General features: G+C 33.3%; 1 long non-coding RNA gene across 1 annotated transcript; it reads left to right on the forward strand.

Annotated features, from left to right (window-relative positions):
* The first annotated feature begins 346 nt into the window (after positions 1–346).
* LOC137399264 (uncharacterized) lies at positions 347–1,241 on the forward strand. Its single transcript, XR_010979135.1, has 3 exons — positions 347–391; positions 659–760; positions 1,132–1,241. It is a non-coding gene; the product is annotated as an uncharacterized lncRNA (long non-coding RNA).
* The last annotated feature ends 3,615 nt before the right edge of the window (positions 1,242–4,856 follow it).

Genomic DNA, 4,856 nt, shown 5'->3' on the forward strand with positions numbered 1-4,856 from the left:
AGAGCTGAACCACTTCTAAGTTTAGGAAACCATTTTATGAATTACTGACACAGACCACAGCTAAAGTGTAGGATTCACATTATCATATTTACATAGGAGTTTTTTGTATCATGTGACCCAGGATAATCAACAATCCACCAGACAACCAGAATGTGGGTGGCTTTCCTTATACCATCAAACTCAGTCAGTGTACACAAATTAAACTCCATAAGTATTGTGCTTTCAAGATTTGCATGCATAAAATAGCTATATTCTATTGACTTTCTGAAGAGACGGTGATATGGCACTACCCATTCGAGTGAAAAGACAATCACTAAGCCGAAGCAGCCTTTGGCTGTCCTGGAAACTAAATCGAAGTTATCAGTACCTTAATTTGGTGATAGACTCCTATGTAAGTAGTTATTTATGAGCTTCTGATTGGTTGTTTCTTGAGGTCTAGATACTGATTGATTTCTTTAAAATGTATTCGGCTAACATCCTCAACTCGATATTTTTTTGTTTGAACTTATGTGGTGCTATTTTCCAAACATTATGATTTTTGTAGATGCAAATTTATAGATATTTCACTAAAGTTTGAATAGGAGTAATTAGTACAAACCTCTGTTACGACATATGAAATCTTATAGACTTTTTATTGATAGTTCTTTTAATGTTTTAGCTACGGGTTACAAATGTGACATACAGTTCAGCGATTCAGAACCTGAGCAAAGTTCTACCAGACCAACGTCAATGCTTAATGTCAAGTGTTGAAGAAGAGATGGTAAGTGTCTGTTAAATAATACACATACATATGATGTATGTTACAGTGTTTTCCAACCTATGATGTTTTTAACATACATGTAGCTATTGTGACTTCATGACAATTCTTAAGTCTTTTCAATTATTTAGCAAGCATTTTACTTTTTTTTGCTTGTAATTTATATTTTTAAGAGTGCTTGTAATTCTTTTTTATTTATTTGTAATTCATTTTTTTATATACTTCAAAGTCAGAATTTTTAAAACTAAAGGCATTTAATGATAAAAAATATTATTCACTAAGAGAAGAAATTTAATATAATAACTTATGTTTTGAAAATTAATCTGTCTTATTTTACTTTGGTTAATATACCGTACATTTATTTTTGTTGATAGATATCTCCACTAGATACTCTTTTGAAATACTACTGCATGGTGGCTTACTCTACCAAAATTGAAAAACAGCCTCTAGAAAGCCGTTTCCTTTCTTATCTCAACGATGTCACTGCACATCTGAATATAACTGCAGGAGGCTTGATTAACTGTACCGATCGCTATGTGGTAAGTACTACTAACTCAATAAATCTAGGTCTTACAATACTGATTTTCTGTACTTTTACTTTTCGGGAATATTTTTTTAAGTTCTTGATAAAAAGAAATTTGGTATTATTTTTAGAAAGATTTTTATTTTTTTCTATTTATTCTATTTTTTAATCAGAAGTAATACCTAATTTGTCTGTTGTATCAAAATTTTTTTAGATACTGACAAAGTAAACACTGTTCTTAGACTGCATGGACAACTTTCATGAAGCTTTGAGTAGATAATAATTCCTTCCTTTTGAGGTTTTTATAAAGGAATGCAAATTTGTTATGATCTTTTTTTGTGTAACTGCCATTATATAGCAAATATTGATTACTAATTGTTGCTTTCCCAAATCATATTTTTTCAAAGTTTGATAACAATTTCTAAATTATCTGATAGTATTGTATTATTTTTAAAAGATTATAGGTGTAAATTTAAACTTTTCAGTACAAAAAATACAAGCTTTACTTCGTACAATCCTATAGAAAAACCTCTAAAAGCTGTTGATTCTCCAACTGTGAAATAAGACTTTTAATTTGCAAATAAATATAGAGTCTAAATTTGAGTGGGTAATTGATAAAAGTTGAATCTTTAAAGTAAACCTAAAATACTTTTTGTGAATCTCATGCCCAAGTTTCATCTTTACGAATTTTGAGTTTCAAGTATACTCCGCTTTTATAGTTGTATTATTACAATAGTTTTTACATTGTTTTACTATTTATACAGCAAACAACAAATGATGATCCAGTATATGATATTTTCATACCGCTTCAAAGACTCATCTTTTGCTTCCATCGATTCCTCTTTTTTCCATTCAAAGTAATTGAACTATGGCCATGAATAAGGAGACAGGTAAATGTTTAGTCTTTGAATAGATTCTACTTTGAATATGCCTATTTCAAATACACGACTTTAATATTTTGGTTAATTGTTTGTTCTGTACAACTCACAACTCCATTTCTTTTCTAGAGATAATTTGTTTTTACTGAAGATTTATATAGCACGTTTTATATGCAAAGCATGTAAGTTATTTTTCATGATAAGGCAAAGGAAAGTTTGTATTACTCTTTTAGGTTGCCCAACTGAAGATCAGACCATAGTGCTATGACTAGAAGCTTATGACCAGATCGTGGAACTATCAATAATTTTAATAACTTTGAGCAGAACCAAGTTTATTTAGTAAGATGTTTTATTGGTTCTTTGTTTTACACTGTTTGCTTATTTATTTTTCTCATAATAATTATTTTATTAATTTATCTTAAAAATTATTATAGTATATCAGCCTGTTAACTTTGCTAATTTCTCCTGCGTCTTATATAAGTTTTTGCAACCATGGAACTAAGCCTAGCAGACATTAGATTTTATTATGAGTTTTATGCACTTACTTACATATTAGATTGACATTTCTTTATACACAGGAAAAGTTTAAAATATGGTAAAAATTAAAGTGTATGTAATAATATATAAAAAGCAACTCAGAAATACTATTTTGCTGTTTGGGGACAAAAACTCAGTTTAAAAGGGTTAAATTTAAACTTGCTCATCCATATTTATAAATATGTGACATAATTACATACATAATCAAATAGAATGCCAATTTCATTGAAAAAGGAACTTATCAGAGTTGCTGCCTCTCCATAGTTTCAGATTAATACCATTAAGCTTCTTAAAAATAAAAAGGTCATTTGGTTCAGTTGATATATTTTTGCACAAAAACAGGTTGCAGCAAACTACATGTAAATTGGGAACATATGCACTACATCTATGAACTACATAACATTCATGACATGGAAAAGGAATAAAAATGAAGTGTAGCAAAAAAACTCTCTCAACTACAAACCCAAATATAGAAGTTCATTAACTATTTTTTATATCATCTGTTTTATTTACTAAAATTCAAATTTTGAAGAACAACAGGGTGTTATGACAAACATTTGAGTAAATATTATCCACAAATGTTAAAAATACAAAATTTGCTACCCAGCACCAAGCTGCTATGATGGCACACCAACATCCCCTTTGCCACCAGCCTTCACAATCACGGCGATGCACGCCCACAGCAAAATGCTGTCACCAATCTCACAGCAGTCCCTACTACCAACTAGTATGCAAGCCAATTTGGCAGCCTAGCAGCTACATGGTGGTTTCTTATGCCCAGACCACCGCACACATATATCCTGTCAGCAAGCAAAAGCACAACAGCTCAGTAGTTCAGCCAACTTGCTGTTCTCTTCGAGGCTTCTCACACTAAACATCTGGTTCATGCCTGCCTATATAGCAAGACCTGTTAGATAGTTCCTTTGCTTTTCCTGGCTTTAGGCAGGTTTTTTGGTGAGAAGCTAGCTTTTCAAGAGCTTTGAGTTTTTATGTAATCTAGCAACTGCATTACCGAATATTTACAAGAAAACATTGGATATTCACATAATATCCCACAACTACTACTGACACCAGAGCTGTAACTAGTAAGCAGTAACTGTAACCAGTGTGTTGATAAAGACAGACCAACTCAAGTGAGTCAGATGTTCTAAACAATAGTTTAACTTTTGCTGTGGTTTAATTGCTAAAGTGCAAGCACTGTTTGATTAATCACATACTTGATGTGCAGGGTTAAAATTTTTCTTTCAAGCTTTGGCAATTTAATTAATATATATATATATATATATATATATATACATATATATATATATATATATGTATATATATGTACATACAGGACAGATAGCACAGTTGGTAAGGTATCGGGACAGTGATCATTAGGTCATAGGTTCAAACCTCAACAACCGCACCCTTCTGGCAGTCCTTACACATTACCCTTGCTTGCATAACGTCTACAACCTCTATGATGAGTGCAGTAACCAAAGCCATGTCGGCTCGGATGTCACCCGGTCAAACAAGATCCGCGCTGCCTGTAGCTAAAGCAAGGCAAGGCAGTGGAAAAATGGGCTACTGGATAAAAACGGATAAAATGAACTCGAACAGATAACACGAACCTGCAGTGCTACTTTATGAGCGAGCATCAAAGCTACAAGGGAAGGATGCATCCACTGTAGATTAACATGCGCCCTGAATTTCCACTAACCGCTAAGCAACTTGTAGATTAGAGGAGTAACATAATCAAGCGGCATCTCATGTCGAACTCGAGGTAGATGAAATTAGGGAACAGTTCACCCAAGTAAACTCAACAAACGAGGAGTGCATATCAACACACACTGTCCTACATACACCATCTTGTTTTGACTCACGGGTTGAAGAAGACATGCACTTTGATCTTGACCCAAGGGTAAAAGAGCTTGCGGGAAATATCATCAACAATATGCCAGCTGTTAATGATTATGGAAGCAGGGTACCACTACGAAGAGTTAGCGAGGCCATACCTAAGAAGGCGTTAGCAGACATTAAGTTGGCACTGGAGTCGATATCAACTGCATTGATCGGTGAAACTAATGCCCTAATCTACGGTATAGCAGCTGTCATCTTGAAAGAGATGGGTATTAAGCCACTGCCAACAAGGCTTCAAGCCAATCTAACCTGGCAGCTG

Source organism: Watersipora subatra, chromosome 7, assembly GCF_963576615.1.
Source record: "Watersipora subatra chromosome 7, tzWatSuba1.1, whole genome shotgun sequence".
Taxonomy (NCBI): Eukaryota; Metazoa; Bryozoa; class Gymnolaemata; order Cheilostomatida; family Watersiporidae; genus Watersipora; species Watersipora subatra.